The 21322-nt window shown below is 62.6% G+C and overlaps 1 protein-coding gene across 1 annotated transcript in view; it reads left to right on the top strand.

The window, feature by feature from the left end:
* MIDN (midnolin) overlaps positions 1 to 21322 on the top strand; it is a 100643-nt gene that overhangs the window by 53696 nt on the left and 25625 nt on the right. The gene's annotated exons all lie outside the window — the stretch shown is intronic.

Here is a 21322-nt window from a genome sequence, read left to right as displayed (position 1 = left end):
GGGGGGGGGGGGGGGCAGAAGAGCTGGTTTCTTTCTTCCTTCTCTCCCTTCAAGTCATTGAGGAGCCGGGTGTGCTGGGGGGGGGCGGGCCCAGACTGGAGGGGGGGTGGCAAAGACAGATGAGGAGTGAGGGGGCGGTGGGGGGGGAGTGGTAGACAGCAGGGAGGAGACGGAGGGCGGATCCAGTGGGGGTCGGGGGGGAGCAGGGAGAGCAAGACAGAAGAGGGGAAAGGGAAGGAGGCTGGCTGATGTGGGGGTGGGTACGCAGCCCTGCCCTGCGTCCCTCTTATCAGGGGTGTGGGAAGAGCCCTCAGCAGGGAGTGGGGGTCGGCCCCTGGAGATGGGGGCCGTTCCCATCCGGGGGGAGGGGAAGAGCCCATCTCCCCAACTGGGCAGGGCGGTAATGGGGACGCAGGGCCTGGGCGGCGGGGTCACCCCTCTCTCGTGCTCCCCATCCCAGAGGCCAGAGCGCCCGGACCAGGAGGGAGGAGCTGGGGAAAGGGGCCAGGTTGTCTGCCCCCAAGGACTGAGGCCTCTGGTTACCCCTAGATCCAGCGCCCCCCCACACCCTCCCTTGCCATGAGCCCTGCTTCCATGGCCTCTGCTGAGGCTGCCGACAAGGTGTCGGGGCGCCGCGGCTGAGCGAACCAGCCCTGCCTGGAGGCTCCGGACCTTGGCCCCATCTGGCCTCCCTGGGCCTTTGTCAGGGCAGCTGCCCGTGATGCCCCTGCGTCCCCTCCATCTGGGCCCAGCTCGGTCTCCCCGTCCCCCCAGCACCCGCGGCTCCCAGAACGCCCCGGGAGCAGCAGCAAAGGCGAGGGGGTTGTGTCAGGCCCGGGCTGCCTGTGCCCTGGGAGCTGCAGAGCGCTCTGGCTGGGAGCCGGCAGCCCTCGCCGGGCGTGGGGAGATGGCCGGGAGCGATAGGGCTGGCACGGGGCAGGGACGGGATCATGGAATTAAAAACATTCCAGGAACTGACTTTGATAAAATAACAAACACGCCGGCTCAGACCCTCTCCCTCCCCCGCGGCTGCCCGCCTCTCCCCTCGCCGCCCCCGCAGCACCCCCGGCCTGCGCCCTTCCCTTCCCTTCCCTGGCCCTCCCCACTTGGCCTGCACCCCTTCCCCTCCCCACCGACTCAACTCATCCTCCCTTCCCCCTGCTTTCAACCCTCCCCCCCAGCTATCCCCCCCTTTCCTTCCTCCCCCTCTCTGCTCTCTCTTCCTCTGCCTCTCGATTCCCTTTGTAGCTGGGACAGGCTGCAGCCCGACCTATTCACGGGGCCCCTCCCCGACCCACGCAAGTTGGCACAGGCCAATCTGCTTCCAGCACCGGGCATGAGTTCAAAGGCAGACCGGGTCAGTTTGGGTCAGCTGCCCCGGTCCGTGTCAAAGGGCAGCTCAACTCTGCCATCCTCCCAAGCCATCCCATGTGCACCCGTGTTTGGGTACAGGGGAGGGGGAGTCTGCACGTGTGTCTATGTGGCACGGACGCACATGTGTGTGGTGGGGGGGCGTTGTTTCACGTCCACGCGGTGCACATGTCTGTAAGGAGCAGGTGTGTCGCCTGGATGTACTGAGCCTGCGTCCAGGAGGGTGTGGGCCACCTACCCACGTGGTGACAGTGTACATGCGCTTGGGGCTGGCGTGAGGGGAGCGGGCACGCGTGTGACAGAGCATGTAGGGTGCCTGCACAATGGGGGGGGGGTACGTGTGGGCAGATGCGTGGGTGGGGCGTGATGCACAGGCACATGCAGGTGTGTGCAGGGAACGGGCACACATGGGGAGGCATGCAGCGGGTGCGTATACATGCGTGATGGGCGGGATTGGGGCCAGCCCGGGTTTCGTGGGCTCCTCTGTAAATCAAGACATGCCCAGCCCCCTCCAGCTCCACCCCAGCTGAGTCTTCTCCCCCCCACCCCCCCCAGCACCCCTGGGCTTTGGGGCTTTGTCCAGCAGGGCGAAGGGGGGTGGCAGCGGGAGCAGGGTGACAGGAGAGCACCAGGGGCGCTAGGTACTGGCACAATCCCCCGGGTCCTGAATTAGACCTGAGTCCCCCCCCCGCCCCCAGGTCCAGCTGCTTCTCCCATTTGCTCCCCCTCCTCCTCCCCCGCTCCCCGCCCCGCAGCCTGGCTCCCTGCGGTGGCCTCCAGCCAACTGCCGGTCAGCGGGGAGGAGAAGCCAGCCTGGGATGCCTGGGCAGTGATATCATGGGGGAATGCGGAGCCAGGGGCAGCCAGGCCAGCCCTGCTCCCCAGGAACTGCCACGAAACCTCGGCCTGGGCAGCTGGCCCTGCACCGAGCCTGGGCTGCCTCGGGGAGCGATGAGCTCACCGCCAGTGCTGGGAACAGGATGCTCTTTGTGCCTGGCGCCCAACGGCCCCCAGTCCGTCACCCTGCCCTCCCTGGGAGGGGGGTCGGTGCCCCAGCCGGGGCCGGGGCTCAGGCCCAGGGTATGCTGCGGCCTCCCGCACTGGGAGGCATCTGTGCCATGGTGCCTCGCCGGGGCCCTGAACTCGCTCCACTTGCTGTGGCACTAGAGTGCCACCATCTCCCGTGGCTCGGCGGCACGCCACCCTCCCGCCTTGCCCAGCCACGTGTGCTGGGGACGCCCGGCCACGCACCCCAGGGGCTTCCGGGAACTCTCCCTCTAACGCTGCAATGTCCCTGTATCCTCACCACCTGGCACCCAGCCGTGCGCCCGACCTCCCCACGGCTTCCCAACTGGGGCAGGGGGCATGGAATGGTGCCCAGGCTTGCTGGGACGGTGACAAGGGTGGGGGGAGAGCTAGGAAAGGGGCTGGGGAGAGGGAGAGGGGTCCGGGCCCATGACGGATGGATCGGGACAGAACGTGGAGAAGGGGGCTGGGAACTGCTGGCCCAGGATGGACCCAAGGATGGGGGTGAACAATAGGCACCAAGTCATCTGGCTTGAAGCTGCTCCATGTGGCAGGGGGTCAGGAGCAACAGGCTACCAGCCCCCATCGCGCCGCGGCTCCCGGCCACCCCAGCACCAGAACCCAAACTGTGGCCTGGGGGCTCGTCACGGGGATGCTCATTAAAGGATCAAGTCGGGCAGGTGGGGGGTGGGGAATAAGGGGGGAGAGCCATGGATTACTGCCCCCTGGAGCTGCATCCCCCCCATACACAGGGATCAAAAGCCTCTCCCAGCAGGGGGCGCTGTAGGGTGCAGGGTAGGAGCACTGGCGCGGGGGGAGGGCTTCTGGCTCCCAAAAATGATTCCCAGCCTCCTAGCGACGGGCAGCACTGGGGAGGGGGCTGGCTGGGTCCAAGGAAGTGGGGGGCGAGATAGGCTGGGACAGAAGCAAATGTTCTGCACTCTGGAACCCAGGTGTCTGGGGTCCCAGCCCCCATGCTCTAATTCACTAGACCCCCTCCCCCTCCCCGAACCAGGGACTGAACCCAGGAGTCCTGACCCTAGTACACACTCTCGATGGGGCACGAGGGGCTGGGGTTCATAGGTCTTCCAACACACGGTGGGGGGAGGGGATTCCCCCCCCCCCCCCCCCCAGTCGGAGCCCCCCCCCCCCCTTTGGACTCCGCTCCATGCGCCTCCCTGAGCGCGTCAATGCCCAGCCGCGTGTGCCAAACCCACCTCCTGGACGCCACTTGCCGGGGAATGTTTGTGGTTTCCAAGAGGGAAGCCATAAACTCCGAGCTGCCCTGGCCTCCTGGGCATCCCCCCCCCGTCCTGCCCCAGCCAGCTCCTGATCCTTCCGTCCCCGCTGCCTCGGCCACAGCACTTCCCTGCCGGGGCTTTTCCTTCTTACGAAGCGGTCGGAGTATTTTAGCTTGGCCAGCAACGTGCCCATCACGCGCTGCTGGTGCCCCACAATCCCGCCCCGCAGCCCCACGGCAATTCCACGGCAATCCCACCCCACTGCGATTCCAGCCCTCCCACCCACAGCCCAGCCGGTGCCCCTCGATCCCGCCCTGCAGCCCCACGGCGATTCCAGCCCTCTCACCCGCAGCCCAGCCAGTGCCCCTCGATCTCACCCCACAGCCCCATGCAATTCCAGCCCTCCCACCCGCAGTCCAGCTGGTGCCCCTCGATCTCACCCCACAGCCCCATGCAATTCCAGCCCTCCCACCCGCAGTCCAGCCGGTGCCCCTCGATCTCGCCCTGCAGCCCCACAGTGATTCCAGCCCTCTCACCCACAGTGCCCCTTGATCCTGTCCCGCAGCTCCCGCCCTCTCCCAGCCCCTGGGCCCCTCCTTAGCAATTGCTGCTAACTCTGCACAGCTGTGTGGAAAGTCTGCGGCGTGGCCCCGGGCCAGCCACTGGAGACAGCTCGCATTTCCCTCTCCTGTGACCCCCCCCCTCCAGGTTCCAGCAGCAGGGGACGGGGGCTGATGCTACAGCAAGGGGGCTGAATACACCCACCCAACCCCGACGTCCCGTCCCAGCCGGGCCAGGGGCAGCCGGTGCGAGGGGACCCAGCGCGCCAACAGGAGAGCCGAACGGAGGCTTGGAGGCTGGGCCAGCCGAACCTCTGGCTACCAGCCAGCAGGAGGCAGAGTTGGGCAGGGTGGGGCCGGTCTTTGAGCCCCCCCCAGTACACACCCGCTCATTAGCCAGTTTGCCTGGGGGAGGCTGGGCCTTGGCCCGGATTCCCCGGGACCCTCCTTTCCAGGAACCAGCGAGGCCCATGGGGGTTTGGCACAGCCACCAAACAGAGCGTCCTTCTCTGGCCAAGCACGGGACGGAGGGGTTTGGGCAAGGACTCGGCCACGGGCTCAGGGCAGAGTCGCCCTGTGGGGGAGGATGGTGAGGTGGCAGCTGAGTGAAGCAAACAGGAAGCAAAGCCTCACGCAACAGATGGGGGCCAACGTACCTTCCCCCCCCCTCCATGCACCCAATGGTGCTGGGCTCCAGCCTGGGGAAAGAGCAGCAAAGGAGCCTGTCTCCAGGGGACTCCCGCGCTCGCTAACAGAGGTCGAGCTGTCGCTAACGCGCCCATCACCAGAGCGTCCGGGCAGATGGAGACCTCCTCGGATTTCAAGCCGGGTCCGTGAAGGGAGAATTGAGGTGGCCGGTGGCAGTGAGGGAGAGCCGGGCGGGCTGGGGGCCCACAAGGAACAGGGGCTGTTATTTGTATGGGACGGGAGGGCGTTGGGGGCTGGCAAACCAGCTGCCGCCAGGGGATTACGGGGCCCTGCTCCTCGGTGCTGGGGAGGTGAGATTTCACCCAGTCTGGGCAGAGACGCCCCCCGGGACTGGCCTGGACCCTGTGCATCCACACCCCTGACCCACCAGCCGCTGCAGGTCTAGGAAACCCCAGTGCCCCCCCCCCGGGGCTCCCAGCTATGGCAGCCTATCCCCCTGCTGCTGCCTTTGTCCTCTCATGGCCTTTCCACAGGGCCAAGGAGACCCATGGCAGGCCGGGGGCTGGGGGGTGCTATGGGGAGCCGTGGTGCCCAGACCCAGCCAGGGAAAGAGCATATGTCTCACTTCACACAAGGCCCCATCAGAGCCAGGGCCAGACCTGGGCATCTGGAAACGCCTGGCGATCCAGCTCCCGGGCCCACGCACCATGTTACTGCAGCCCTGCCACTCCATGTCCTAGCGCTGATGGTGCCCCCCCGCCGGTCCTGACCCATAGGCCCCCTGCTATCCCAGCCCTGGGCTCCCCCTACACACAGCTCTGCCAATGCTCCTCAGTCCCGACCCACAACCCCCTGCTATCCCAGCCCTGGGCTCTGCCTCCCTCTCAGCTCTGCCCATGTCAATGTGAAAACACTGAGACACACCCCCCCCCATCGCACTGGTGACCCCACCTCCGCCTGTGTCTCCAGGGCAGCTCCCGGCTCCCACCCCCGGCCCCTGCCAGCACATCCGCTCTCCCATCTGGAGGCCAGGCCCGTGTCTGGGCCGCAGCTAATGCCCCCGTCTGGGAAGCGGAGGGGAATTGAACCCGGAGCTGTGGGGGGGACGGCACAGCCTGCGCCGCCGGCGGCTGCTGCTGAACTGCCATGACCCTCCGGCGGCGTGTGGGCGAGAGACGCTGCCTGACTGGGGCCAGGCCGAGCGCAGCTCCAACCTGCTTCGCCAAGGAGCGGAGCCGAGACGCACGGCCCCCAGCTGCTGCTTGGCATGGGCTGAGCGCGCTCCCGTTTGCTGCTGCCGGCTGTGCTGGGGGAGGGGGCTCCGCCCTCTGCCCTGCTCCACACGGGCTAGCTGGCCAGGCCCCCTCCCCTGCATTGTTAGCTAGCTACAGGGGAGACAGTACGGCCTAGTGGTGCGAGCACTGGACTGGGTCACAGCAGACCTGGTCTCTGCTCTGCTGCTGGCTAACCCTGGGCCACGCACGCCCGTGCCTCAGTTTCCCCCTCTGTAAAATGGGGACAAGGACACTTCCCTCCTTAGCAAAGTGCTTTGAGTTGGAGAGAGGAGAAGTGCTAGATAAGAGCCAGGTATGTCTATCTATCCATCCTGCTACGCTCCCCTCTATCCCTATTCACACCCCTCTGCCTATTCATCCCGCTACGCATCCGTCCATCTACCCCATATTCATGCCCAATGTCCAGACCGCATTGCAACGTCTGGGTGGGTTAATAATAATCAGGGCACCTCCTGTGTGAGGCTCTCAGCGCTTTCTCCTTCATTACCTCTCACAAGCCCTCAGGGTGGTGAGCGACTTTTATTAGACCCGTTTTGACGATGGGGAAACTGAGACCCAGAGGAGGCCATGACCAGCCCCAGGTGACACACTGAGTCAGTGGCAGAGCCTGAGATAGATCCCAGGAGACCCGACATCCAGCCGCCCCCCCCCCCGCTCCCCACCCAAGCCAGTAGATCACACCCCTATTTCAGAGCTGAGCATAGAACCCAGGAGTCCTGATCCCCTCGTCCCCAACTCCAGCAACTCAGACACACTCCCCCTCTCCATGTGCTTAGGTTGATGGTTAGTCCAGCCTTTGCTGCAACCCAGCTGCCCCCTCCCAAGCCCCAGGCACCTCTTCCCTGCAGTCATGCTGGGCACCAGCCTGCGAGGTGGCAGTCAGCACTCTGGGCTTCAGGCTCCCAGCGCTCTTCCGGCTTCCCGCCGTGGGAGCTGGGCAGTGTGCAGCCCTGGACCCAGCCCTGCTCAGAGACCCAGGGATGTGGGGTAGGGGGACACAGGGTCTGAGAAGCATCCTGGAGCTATAGGCAATGCCCTGGCGAGGGGCGGGGGGGCAAAGAAACCCACCACTCGCTCTCAGTCCCAGAGGTGCGACCCTTCCCCTTTGCGCGTCGCTGAGCTGTGCTCCTTTTCCCAGGCCGGGGGGGCTCAGGTCTGGGCCAGCTCCCCTGGGCCTCGGCAGGCCTGGGTTTCATTCCCTGCTCTGCAGCAGACTTGCCGTGATGTTACCTTGGGCAGGTCATTTCTGGGCCTCCTGCGCCGCGCCCCATCTGCAAACTGCCCTACTTGGGGACTGGGGGCGTTGGGCAAAGAAACTCACTAAAGCCTGTGATATGCACAGACAGACACTACCGCGCTCCCAGCTGCCTGCAGAAGGCTGATGGCTCCCACTGCATTGCTGGCTCCTTCCTGACCCCTTCCCTCCCTGCCCCAGATCGCGGGGAAGGTCTCCCCACGCCACGCACCAGCTCCGCTCCCCTTTGGAGCTTGTTCTCTGCCTGCTTTTCAGTCGCCCCGGGTCCATCCGCGTAGGGCAGGGAGTTCCCAGCACAGAGGAGCCTTCTTTGGGTACAACTTTCAAAGGCCCCTAAGTCCCCTTTTCAAAAGCGGCCAGCACTGAAAACCTAAGTCCCACTGACGGCAATGAGCCAAAGGCTCCTTCGGGCTTCAGTCACTCGCAAATGTCACTTGAGCTGCTAAGTCACTTGGGCGCTCTGGTCTACATAACCCCATAGTGACCAGCTTGTGAGGCTCAGGACGCTGTGCTGAATGAATGGGCCAGTCTGTCTATTGCCCCCGTGTGAGGGTCACTACAAGGGTATATGGACCGGATCACACTCCCCAATGCCCTGATCCCCAAGGGAAGGGTCAATACAGGATATATGGACCGGATCATTCTCTGGATCCTCAGGTAAGGGACACTAGACTGGGTTGATGACTCTGCACGACACCCCGAACCCCCACAGGTAGGGCGTTCTTGGATAGCATGGACCAGATCACTCTCCTTAATATCCTCCCCACCCCCTGCCTCTGGGAGAGGTCACACGCCATTCCCACCCAGATGGGAAGGGTTAAAGGCGGCTCTGCTGAATCCCACCGCCTGGGGCAGGCCCCAGGAGCACAGAATTCTCACCATCACCTGCTCACGCGCTGCTCTTCGGAGCACGGAGACCTGTGCATGGAGGGGGCTGCCCATTCTCGGGGCTGTCGTCTTGCAGCCCAGGCACAGGGGCTGACGCAGCAGCAGCCCCAGTAGCAAGGGGCCCTGGGCTCTCCGCAAGCCAAGAGGATGACGGTGCCACCCTCCCTCCTGCAGCTCACTGGCCTTTTGTTTCACCTTGGCTCCAAGCCAGAGGGAGCTAGCGCCAGAGACCTGAGGGAGCCAGGCATAAGCAGGTCATGGGGCAGTAGCGTGGCACAGCTGGGTCAGGGCAGGACCAGCCAGGCAGAAGCATGGTGCTCTTAGGTGGAGGCTGGAGCAGGGAAGGCCAAGCACTGATATGATGGAGTAAAGAAGGCACATGTGAGCATCCACCTTCCTGAGCTTTTTGGAAATCTGGCCCCCAGGGTGGGCAAGAAGACCCCTGCCCACCCCAGAGGAGGCCAATGAGGTCTTTAGTTCACACAGGGCTTTGGATGCTAATTACCAAGCGTGATTAGTGCTAATTAGCATCGGCAGTGCTTTGCCCACCTTCACAATGCAGCCCCGTCTGGGGTGGAACACAGCCCGTGTTTAACAGCGCCCAGCAACGCCGCCCAGCACTGCAGAGCAAGGAGTGGGAATGGAGACCTGGTCCCATTGAAACAGTAAGAGCTATTGAGGGAGGCCAAATGCAGCGGTCCTGACCGGCATTTGCCCAGGACTCCCTCCCAACGCCGCTGCGTGATCAGGGCCTCGGCCACATGGCTCCTGGGGGATGGGCGGGACAGTTTGCTCATGGACCTTTGCAGCCCTGGTTACCAGGATGCTTCTGCAGTGGCAGGAACAATGCTGCAGGAAGGGTTTCCAAGCCCTCTGCTCGGGGCAGGGCTGTAAGGCAGCCAGGTCTGGGGGACAGCACCTCGCCGCAGTGCGCAGCAGGGCAGGAGGAGGAGGCAAGGACACCTATGAGAACCACAGAGGTGTCAGAGCCCGTGCAGGGCAGAGAGGACCTTAGGCAGAAAAATATATAGAGCCCGGTGATCTGTCACCGCCGGCCCCCGAGCTGGGCTGTGGCGGGAGATGCCCCAGTGCCAGCAGAGGCTGCAGCAGGCATCTGACCACCCCTGTGCAGCCCTGAATCAGTGAGCCAGATGGGAGAGAGCCTGGGTGGGCATGACGGTGCCCAGACCCCATTGGATGGCAGGGGCCCGGCTGAGCAGAACAGGGGAGTGTGGCTGGGTGCCCAGCGGGACACGTGGCTCCTTCGGGCAGACAGGCCCCGGTGCATCCCCGGGGCACTGATCACCCACGCCAGAGAGCAGGGCAGAGGGGGGCTGAGGGAAAAAACCTGCGCAGCTCCCATCACGCCCCCCCCCAGTCCCATTTGCGGGCGGGGGGAGGTCAGCACTGGTGCGTCACCGTGTTTACAGGGACCTTGAAGAGGCCTGTGACGTCCGCGTAGGCCCCTGCCAGGCCACCCTCGCCAGCTGGCCCCGCGCCACCACCACTTTTAGCTCCTGCTCGGGCTGCTCGTTAACCTTGGCGATTTAACGGGGCTGGCACCGAGCCACCGGGAGGCTAACCTTTCGCTGCATCTGGAGCCTGTTATTAGAGACGCTGCTGGGTTCACAGCTCTGCCGTGGATCCCAGAAATTAGCGGGGGAGGGAAGGGGAAAATAACCCCCTTCCCCCTCCTCTCTCGCTCCTCCCCCGCTGCCCCTCCTCCCTCTACATCCACCCTCCTCCCCCTCTCATCTGCCCCCTCCCTACTCCATCCCCCCTCCTCCCACCTGTTCTTCCCGCATCCACCCCCCTCTTCCTTCCTCTACATCCACCCACCTCCCCTTCCATCCTCCCCTTTATCTTCTGTGTAGACAAGCAGATGGGGCTATAAATAGCAGGCTATAAATAGTAGGGCCCCACAGGTAATGATGGATCAGGGGATAGGTGTGTCATAGCCTCCCTGGTGACCGGGATGTCATCTAAAGGGGGGGGGGTTCTGAGACCCATTTCCTGGCTCCCTTCGCAGGGACCCTGGCTCGCAGCTCAGCCCCTCCTGAGAGGCCAGGACAAGTAATCTCCCCACAGCTGATTTTGGTGTTTAACTGGGGTGTCCTGAGCTTCACGCTGCACCCGGGCAAGGGGCATAAGTCCGGCCCATGCAGGGCACCTGCTTGTGCCCGCCTACAGGGTGGGCAGTGGAGCAGCCTTCTTACCCCAGAGTGCAGCCTTCCCCGCTGCGTTCCTCCTCAGCGGGGCCTGGGGTCGGGGCTGAGTGCACGGCACTTCCAGGGTGGGGACCCACAGGTGCCCGTCTCCACAGCCCGTCCCCAGCTTCTCCACACCAGCGTGTGCCCACAGACAAACACACAGTGGGGAAGATCTGTTTCCCCTCAACCCTGGGCATTGAACACCACTGGGGTGTCAGCCCTCGCCCAGAGTCATTGCGTGGGCGCCAGCCCGGAGGATCCTGGGCGCCAGCGCTGCAAAGGAGCATGCCTGGGAGAAACCCACTATTGCCAGCCCCAAGTGGTCAAAAGCCATGAGTTGGAGCCCCCCCCTGGAGATCAATGTAGCGGGTATAATTAGGGATCTAGTAGTGGTACCAGCTAGGGGAGCTCCCCGGTGGCTCCAAATCCCATGCCAGGAGGGTGTGGAGCCGTAGGACCCAGGTACTACCCTGGATGTGTCACAGCACCCCCAGGCAGGTTACTCAGCAACGTGCCCCCGGAGCGAGACAGGAACTCAGGCTCCACATCCCAATGTCTCCTTGCCCTCCTGCCAGGACCTGGGCTGAGACCCATCAGACTCATCTCAGGCAGGCTGATGAGCGGCGGTGGGGTCTGGTCATTCCCTGCCCTGGGGCAGATGGGAGGTGAAAGGCTCTGGATCCCCTTAGCAGGCTGGCAGCCTGGTACCCACCCATGGGGCAAACACTTAGCCCGATCCAAGGGGAAAAGGCAGCTCTTGCTGCCCCCTGGTGGCCACCACCCTTCTGGGTAAGGGGAACTAAGACATAACATAAGAACAGCCCCAGACTGGGTCAGACCAAAGGTCCATCTAGCCCAGGATCCTGTCTTCTGAAAGTGGCCAATGCCGGGTGCCCCAGAGGGAATGAACAGAACGGGGAATCACCAAGTGATCCAGCCCTTGTCGCCCATTCCCAGCTTCTGGCAAACAGAGGCTAGGGACACCATCCCTGTCCATCCTGGCTAATAGCCATTGATGGACCTATCCTCCATGAACTTATCTAGTGCTTTTTTGAACCCTGTTATAGTCTTGGCTTTCACAACATCCTCTGGCAAGGAGTTCCACAGGTTGACTGTGCCTTGTGTGAACTACACTGGGTTTCAAGCAGGGTCATCTCGCTGCCGACCCCTTAGCACACGGAGCGAGCGCCTTTGCGTGTGCATTTGTCGGTGGACACAGGCGTCTTTGTGGACACAGGCATCTGAGACTTGTGGATCTCTGAGTTTGTATCCGTGTCCATTGTGTTTCTGCCTCCATGTTGCAAGCTCTACCTGTGCGGCGTGCAGGCATCAATGTGTTTCTCTGCATCCCTCTGCCTGCTGTGTCGTGTACCTGCCTCTGCGTGTGTTGTGCGTCCATATGGCTGTGGCTGTGTGTGTGCAGTGCTGGGCGGTGACTCAGCCGCCAGGCAGCCCCGGAATGCCTCCCCCCCCTCGCTCCGGAGAACCCGAGGAGCCAGCCACAGGCACGTGTGTTGCAATGCGGTTTCCTTGTTCGCCCCGTCTTGGGAACGGGACGTTCTGGGGAGGATGACGAGCGAGGCCTGACCCAGACCTTGTGGGGAAGATAATCTCAGTGGCACCCTGTCCCCCGCCCCACCCTCGGCTTCTTGGAACCTGGGCTCGGCTGTTTATCAGAAGTGGGCACTGGGACAGGCTGGGCTGAGGTCCCTTCTCCAGAAGGGATGGAGTCAGCAAAGTGGGGGGGGGAGGGGGAGGAGCTGCAGGGAATGGGATGAGGGCAGCGGTGATATGGCACAAGGTGGGGCAGGGTCATTATCCCCGTCTCACTGAAGGGGAAACTGAGGGATGGGGAGGGTGACTCATCCACACTGCACAGCGAGTCAGAGCTGGGGATAGATTCCAGCTCCCCCCCCAACAACTCACTGGGCCCCCACTCTTCCACAGCAGGGGATAGAACCTAGGAGTCCTGACTCCCATCCCCCCCCCAACAATGCACTGGGCCCCCACTCTCCCACAGCAGGGGATAGAACCCAGGAGTCCTGACTCCCATCCCCACCCACAACAACTCACTGGACCCACCCCCCACAGCAGGGCATAGAACCCAGGAGTCCTGACTCCTCACCATTCCCTCCAGCACCCTTCCAGCTCATCCATGCATCCCCAAGGTGCTTTGCAATGAGCCCTGAAGGGTGCTGCACGGACGGTCCCTGTTCCCGGTTGCGGGGGAGGGAGGCCTTGCTTGTGGCCTGGCGTGGGTTCAAGAGCCAGCCTCTCCGAGGGAGCCCCACCCTGCCACGCTCTGCATGCAGGACCGGGACAGGCTTGGGGGATGCTCCCTCATCCCCAGCCCAGCTGGAGGACGTCAGAGGAACGCTGCTGCTTTAGCCGAACCCTCTGGCCTTGGAAAACCCTGGGCTGGCGATTCACAGCTGGGAGGGGGAGGAGAGCAGGGCACGTAACACACCGACACCCCCTCACCCGGCGGCTCTGGGACCAGGAAGGTGCCCAGCTGCGGCTGGGAGCCCCGGAGGCTGGGTGGCTGCCATGGAGGGGTGAAGGCCGAGGGAGGAGAGGAATCCTTTAGGACCGGTCTGGGGGGGATGGATAATTAGAACCCAGGATGAAATAAACGAGCAGAGACAGGCCCCCAACCACCCCCCTTATCACTCCGCGGCTTGAGGCTGTTTCTGTGCTCCAGCCCGGCTCTCGGGACCCATGTCCAGCTGGAGAGACCCGGGACACCAGGAGTTGCACTGGCGCTGGGGGCAGAAGAAGCCATGACCCCAGCCGCTCCCGCGGCTGGCTCCGGGGCCCCTGCGTGCAGCTCTGAGTGGCTGCGGTTGGGCCACGTAACCCAAAGCTCCTGCCATCGGGCGTGACGGGGCTGGGGGCAGCCCACAAAGTGCTGCCCTCAGCAGCATTTTCCACCCAGTCGGCACTCAGAGCCATCCCCCCTCCTCCGGAGCCAAAGCCACAAGCCATCCCAGTAGGCCAGTGCAGGGATGACACACCAGCCGGGAGGAGCGCTAGCCAGAGAGGCGGGGGCTGCGGTGGCTCCTTTTCCATCCCTCTTCTCCCACTCCTGGCCTATGCACCCCAGTCCTGCTCCGGGGGCAGGCCTGGCTCGGGTCCCCCTGCGGCACTGCAGTGGCCACAGCTCCTTGCTGCTTATCCTCAGGCTGGTGGAAAGCAGCCAGTGGAAACCACAAGGCCTGTGAGCCAGCACTTAACTCACAGATCCCCGTCCTCAGGAGCAGGGGAGGGGAAGGCCCTGTTAGGAGCTGGGATGCTTCGCGTCCTGGAGGTGCCTCCGCCCCTCCCAAGCAATTCCCCAGGGACACTGATCTGCACCCCCAGAAAGCTCTTCCGTGCACTTTGGCCAGATCTAGACGAGGAAATTCACCGGGCAGAACCACGTCGCTCAGGGGTGTGGATTCAACCCACCTCACCCTTAGTGTCAATGGGAGAATTCAGCCATCCACTGAACCGCCGGCCCTCGGGGAGGTGGGGTAACTGCACCCACAGGAGCAGGTGGGCATCGTCTTCACCAAAGCGCTGCAGCGGCTTTTTAAGGCTGGGCGAGCCCTTCGAGAGACTGAGCAGTGAAAGAGCAGGAGTAGGGGGTGCAGCGTTTGAGGGGCATCAGCAGAGCTGTCTGGGGAGGGCCGGGCTTGAGATGGAGATTGTGGGGCACCCGCAGAGCTGGGATGGGGGTGAAGGCAGGGCCCTAATAGAAAGGGGGCTGCAAATTGGGGTTGAGTGACACCGGCAGAGCTGGATGGGGGAATCCAGGGCCCTAAAAGAAGGTGGCTGCTAGTTGGGATTAAGGCCCAGCAGCTCCGGCCTGTGGCTGGGGCTGTGAGTTCTTGACTTTCCTAAGCACTAAAAATACCACTAAGAAAAGAGGGGGAGGAGAGCGAGACTCCGTGGCAGGGAGCCAGCAGCCCTGCCGCTCATGCCCTGCCAGCACCTGTCCCCGCAGCCCCAGGGCTGATGCAGTGACAGGTGACTTTCAGGCATTTAAAGGAGCAGTGCGCTGACGCGAGTGGCAAACACACTGCGGCCCCAGGACTGCTGACACCGCTGGCTGCGTCCAGGGCCTCAGCCAATCAGATACGGGCAGGTGTGCTCTGAACAGCTCTCGCGGGGGGGCTGCTCACTGCCCAGATGCAGGGTCAGAGGGCTCTGCTCCCTGAGGGTGCCCCGAGCGCCCCTTGTCATGTGGCAGCGATCGGACCCCACTGGGGCTATGGGCACTGGGGCTGAGCTATGGGGTGGTCCTTATGGGGCAAACCCTATGGGGCAGAGCCTGAGCCAGGGATGGTCCCTATGGGGCTGAGTTATGGGGTGGTACCAGCCACGGGACAGCCCAATGGGGCTGAGACAGCTATGGGGCGATCCCTATGGGGCTAGGGGATGAGCCATAAGGCGGTCCTGATAGGACTCAGGCAGCACTGGGGGGGGTCTCTCTGGGGCTGAGCTGGGAGTTGGTTTCTATGGGGCTGAGCAATGGCGTTGTCCTTGCTTCTTGGGGAAGGCCATGCTATCCAGGCTCATCCCTGGGCCAGTCCCGGGGACGGCTCAGCGCTTCTGGACCCTCCATTCCGAGAGCCAGGCCTGCTTTTCCTCCCTGCCCGGGTGCGGGAGGGCAGCGCACGCAAGGGATCCCCGACCCGACAGCACGAGTCAACGGGACAACCCGGACTGGATTCCCTGCACAGTGGAATAGAGTCACGTCTGAACCGCCCCTGCCAGGAACCTGCACAAGTGGGGCGCTTCTCTGGCCTCCTTGGGGGCTGCGTCTGCGGTCTGCTCCGTCCTCCCTTTCCTTTATCCGTAACCCCCGGGGCACAGTGCGGGAGGGAGGCATTTGCTCCCCCCCACCCCCCAGCAACTGCAACACCCCCCCATGATAGCCGCCCTCACTGGGAGACAGTCAGCCTGAAAATGGCATTGATATGTATGGGGATAGGCTGATGGACTGATACATTCGCTGGCATCCCAGATGCACATCTGTGCAGGGACACAGGCAGCTCCACCTCTCTTATGCATGGACTCTCTGCATCCCAGGGTGCCGGCCTAGGAGCAGGAATTTTGCCTCCACCTGCCTACCCTGTTAGCCCCAGCGGCTGCCCTCCGCTCCTTCCCAGAGGTGGCTGCATTTCAGCCTGGGCCCGGCCCGGTGCGGGCTCCGTTTCTCCTCCGATCCGGCTGCAGCTGCCCAGGCTTTGCCTGCCACCCGCCCCCTTGGTGCCAGCTCGAGACAGAAAATTCATTCATCCATCCATGCATGCATGGGAGGCCGGGCTCATTCATTCACTGCTGGGCGAAGGAGGCTGGTTGCCGTGGTAACCGCTCCCTCTCCCGCTGTGTGGCTGGCAGCCCATGGCGCACGAGGCAGTGACAAAGGCTGGTCCTGGTGCATCTCTGCCCCTGTCCTGCCCGCTTGGCCGCGCTCACCCCTCCTGGTCGCTGCTGGGTCACAGGGCGAGGGCGGCCTGGGGACCGGGTGCCTTGGGACCAGCATGGCCCTGTCTCTGTCCCTGGGAGGGGCTGTCTCCCCACACACGTGCACCCCGTTCCCCTCCCCAGAGGGCCCTGTGCACCCAGGTAGCTTCCAGAGTCCATGAGTGTGGGCTCAGAGTGCACAGATAGGCACAGTCAGATCTGCCCTCCGGCATCATCCCTGCCAGCTCCCCCCCCCCTTAGCAAGCTGCAATGTGTAAATGGGTCTGGGGGCAGGCGGATCACCAGGACACAGCAGCACACACAGGCCTGAGGGAAGGCACCACCTTCCTGCCCCGAAGGTCATGCATGGCACCAGGGCATGCTGGGGGCGGGCCTTTGGGTGGACTATAGCCATGAGAACCCCATGCTTTTCCAGGGACGGTGACCCGAGTTGGGCTGCAGCCCTTCCCGTGCCAAGAGCAGGGCTCGGTCCCATCTCCACTGCAAAGCCGGGCATTACGCCCACGTGGCAAGCATGTTACCCGACACAGGCGGACTGGCAGTGTTGACAGGACCATGGGCAGCCAGGCTCCATTGTGTGCTTAACGTGCGTGGCTGCATGTGTGTTCCTGTGTGCAAGAACATGTGTCTGTTTGCATGCAGGGGCGCTGGAACAATGTGCATAGTGGGGGTGCTGAGAGCCATTAAGCCAAATTGTAAACCCGGTATATGAGGGAAACCACTTCAAGCCAGGGGGTGCTGCAGCACCTCCTGTTCCAGCACCTATGTTTGCATGTGTGTCATGTTTGAATGCCCAGGCGTCTTTTGTGTGTGTGCGCGCACATGCATGTTTAATGTATGCGTGCGTGTTTCATCTATCCAGAGCTGTGCTTTGCATGCGACTGCATATTCCATTGATGCACAGCCATGTCTCATATGTGCATACACAGGTATGTTGCCTAGAGGGGTGCATGTGTTCTGTGTGTGTCACACGTGCGTGCATGTCTGCGTACCTTGGTGCTCCTTATGGATACTGATGTATGTGTGTATGTCCATGCATGTGCTGGCCACATCCATGGGAGGGTGCGTGTTGCTGGTGGGGAGGGGCAGGGAGCTCTGGGAGGCAGCGCCCTGTCCCGTGCTCCAGCCGCGCTGGGTGGGGTTCCTTTCTTGTTTATCCAACAATTTGGCAGGCTGGGGCCCGGCTGGGAGCTGCCCAGCTGGGACCAAGGGGCTGGTTGTTTGGCTCCCGCCTGCAGACTCAGCAGATAATGAGCTCAGGCCGCCCCGAGTCAGGGAGGGGAGGCTGCCTGGGACAGCGAGGACGGCCAGGGAGCCGGTGGCAGTGGAGGGGCCAGTGCCGTCATTCACCTCGGCCCCCGGTGACTGTGCCCTCCCCCTTGCCCAGGGCTGCCGGCACTGAATTCAGTCGCTTGTCAGGCCAAACCTCAGCCAGATGGTTTCGATTATAGGCCAGGCTGGGCAGGGCAGTTTTAACTCCTTCCCGCTCGGGTTCAACAGCCGGGCATCCAGTAGCTGCTAGAGAGCAGAGGCCAGCCGTGTGGGGAGCTCTAGGGCAGAGCCAGGCAGGCTGGCCTGGCTAAATGCCATCCATGGGGCCGGGTCGGAGGCTAGGGCCAGTGAATAGTCCTGTCCCGGGCCGGGGTAAAGGAATAGCAAGCCTCAATAGGGACTGAGATCACAGTTGGCAAAGAGGTTCTGACCTGGGTGAGCTCACAGGAGCCTGAAGAAGCGTGCACAAGTGTGGGATAGAGTGCACCTGCTGTGAGCACAGGTGTGTACGCCCGGGTGGTGTGTGTTTGCGTAGGTAAGCCCGTGAGTTTGCATGTGAGCATCAAATGGGAGTGTCTGCATGGCTGTGTGTATATATGGATAGTCCAAATCCTGTATTCCTGCCGGTCATGCACATGTGGGTGCATATCTCGGTGTAGATGGGGTAGTCCATGCATGAGCCAAATTCTGCCTTCCCCAGCCTGCACACGACTCCCATTAACCCCAGGGGCCCCAGAGCGTTGCCAGCTGCATATGAGGCTCTCTGAAGTGGGGGGGACAGTGTCTGGAGGCGTCAGGAAGGCCTTGAGCCCCCGAGTGTCCATGTGGTTTGCAGTGTGGGTGTGAGCGGAGGCTGGGAGTGGTCATGAGTCGGGTGTGGGGCTGGGCAGAGCCCTACACTCCGCAACATGAATGCTCCAGCCCCCAGATGGCTGCTCCCCCTCCCCCCCCCCGAACGCAGGGCGAGGCTCAGAGAGTGGGTATGTCTGGGGCCTGGTCTCAAGTGCCACCTCTTTGGGTTGATGAGACATTTGCCTCCAGGAGCCCCTTAGGCAGCTGTAGCTCAGCCGGGCAACAGCGTCTCACTGGAGCAGGTTCTCCCATCCCAATGGATCCCACATACTGTTTGGTACCACTGCATCCACCCCCTGAAATGCGGCTACCTCTGGGGTGGGACGCAGCTGCTGTTTAACAGCTGCACAGCGAAGCTATGCCATTAGGAAGTAGGATCCTGTCTCCCTCTATAATCACTAGCGAGAATTGAGAGAGGCAGTAACCTGCAATGTGACCTGGGCAGCAGTGGCTAACCTCAGGAATACAGACTAACGCCTTCTCCACAAAACCTTCCTGAGTAAAGCAGGCACTGGTGCACATGCCTGTTTCTGTGCATGTGATAACTTGCATGTGTGTATTCACATGTGTGCATGCTATTTATGTACTCAAGCGTGCAGCCATGTGTATGTGTCTGCACATGCTCGTGTGTGCTCCCGGGGGCGGTGTCCATGCATGCACTCACATGCATGTGTGTGCTGTCATGTGTGCGTGTCATGGGGTTGCCCTCACATGTACCAGCCTGCGCGTCGCCTTCCCTGGGGCTTCTCAGCATGGCTGGCTCCTGCGTCTCTACAGCGCTGGGCCATGACTCATGGGCTAGCAGAGGAAGCGATGACTCAGTCCTGGATTCCTGCCTCCCCCTACCTGCCACCCAGCCCCTCTCTGCGCATCAGCCCCTCAGGAGCTGAACATTACTCAGCCACATGGAGGCTGCGGGCCCTGAGCTCGGGTAGCGATGTGCATCCTGCCAGGAACTGCTGCAGCGTCTGCCAGGCGAGAACCCCACCAGGACAGGCCCAGACCCCTTCCTGTGTTGGGGCAGGAGCTCCATGGCCTGGGGTTAGCACTGGGGGGTACGTCCCCATTCACAACTGTGGGCTTAGGGAGGGTGCCATCCCCCTTTCCCTGTGCCTGCAGAGCTGGCCTGGCCGACGTGGGGCGCAGCACGGGATGGGATGGATCAGAAACCAAACTGGCAGGTCGGGAGCCGCGGGGCGTTATCATTGTCAGCTAGCCCCCGTGCCACGCTGCCTCTCACCTGGCTGCTGAGTCAGGCGCACGTGAGGCTCTGAGCCCCTCGTCGCGCTGGGTACTGCCGGTGGCACAATGCATACACAATGACTCACCGCAGCCAGGGCTCCGGGGTCACCCTCTCTCGCTGTGGGTTGTGTGTTTGGGGCGGACCCAGAGCGCGTTTGTTTCCTGGAAACTCGCTGAGCCATGGGAACTCTGCCGCTGTCAGAGGGGCAGGGCGCCGTGCCCTCTGCCCAAGCCCCAGGCACCCTGACTGCCCGCTGCAGGGTTTTCACATCCTACTTGTTAGCCAGATCCAGACAAAGGGCATTTCCAGAACCTGGAGACAGACCCTGCCACGCGGCACTGAGCCAGATTAAATATTTATATTAGGGTCGTGCCAATCCGGCTCAGGCCCCATTGTGCTGGGGGTTGTGCATGCATGTGTGCGCGCGCACACACACACACAGAGTCCCAGACAGTGCAGAATGTAAGCAATGTTTCGGGTGGAGAAGTCATTTCATTAGCACTCAGGACACCTGGGTCCTCTGGCCCAGCTCTGAAACATTCTATGAATCTCCCCCCGTCCCCCCGTACCTCAGTTTCCCCATCTGTCTGATGGAGGGTAATGCGTGAAACGACCAGTTGGGGCCTGGTGGCACCCAGGCGATGGCTAGTTCTACTAATACCATCAGTGCCCCCAAAAGGTGAGCCTTTGACAGGTTAACCCTTTCACTGCCTCTTGACTATGACTATGCTCACGCAGTGCTTTCCAGAGGTTTGTCTGCTTAAACTCCCAAGGCAGGAGGAGGCCCAGGTGCCGAGGGGGTGTCTCAGAAGGCATGTCACAGCCTGCGTCTCTCAGCGTACTTTGCAAAGAAGCAATGCCTCCATCCTCCCCAGGGAGGGACAGACACAAGAATCGTTCTCCCTGCCGCGGGAATGCAGCCACCTCCGGGTTGGGATGCAGCAGCTGTTTAACTCCACCTGCCGCCGGAATGCAGCAGCTGTTTATACAGAAATCACTCCACCTGCCCCTGGAATGCAGCCACCTCTGGGGTGGGAGGCAGCAGCTGTTTAACACACACACACACACACACACACACACACACACACCCCGCAGCAATGCCATGCAGTGGTTTTAGGAAAGTAGTCAAGAAAAACACCGCATCCAGTTGAAAGTGCAAGGGGGATTTTAGGCAAAGGCGGGTAGCAGGGTTGGAATCTGCTCAGTGCACAGCCCCCCCGGAAAGTGCCAAGGGGTCATGGGAGACTGGAACCCGAGCTCGCTGTCACACCTCACCTAGAAGGGGCCGCCTCCCCCAGCGCTGTGACTCCGAGCCCTGCCCTGGGATGCTGACTCAGAGAGAGGACACCTGCTGAAGCCCCCAGCACCACTCCCTGCAGCAAGAGGTGGTCTCTCCCGGCTCAGTGCGGAGCAGGTCCGCACCTGCTTGCCTTGAATCAGCCAGGTGCACACGCCCGAATGACGCACGCAAAGGGCAGCGGGGGTTCAGCAAACAGCCGGCTCTCGCCCAGCCGCTCCGACTTCCCCGAACTCAGCCCTGCCACCGCAGCTGGCTAGCAGCTGCTCCGTGCAGCTCGCCGAGGGGTTGCTGATGTTTTGAAGAACTGGAGGCTATTCTGACTCAGCACGGTGGCCATCGTTCCCAGGCCCTGCTTGCCAGAGTCACTTTCACAATGACTGGGACAGTCACGGCGGCCCTCTTCCTGCCACTGCTTTCTGCTGCTCTTGCTCTTTCTGCCGGTGTGACCCTGCGCTCACCCGGGCACCATCCCCTCCCGCTGGCCGCACAGTCCCCAGCTTCACCCCGGGACCTGGGGAGGGAAACACCAGCCTGCAGTCGGTCCGGTCTGATTTGCCTCCCAGTCGCCCCAAGCTGAGAGCAGGGCCCCCTTGTGCCATGGCTGCAGACACACGCTGGGAGGCAACCTCTGTCCCTGGGAGCTCGCAGGCGAAATGGACAAGACAAAAGAAGCATTGTGATCTCTGGTT

This window comes from Terrapene carolina, unplaced genomic scaffold, assembly GCF_002925995.2.
Source record: "Terrapene carolina triunguis isolate 2854851 unplaced genomic scaffold, T_m_triunguis-2.0 Scaffold194, whole genome shotgun sequence".
Classification (NCBI taxonomy): domain Eukaryota; kingdom Metazoa; phylum Chordata; order Testudines; family Emydidae; genus Terrapene; species Terrapene triunguis.
Note: the sequence above shows the minus strand (reverse complement) of the source record. Positions and strands in the feature narration are given on the sequence as shown.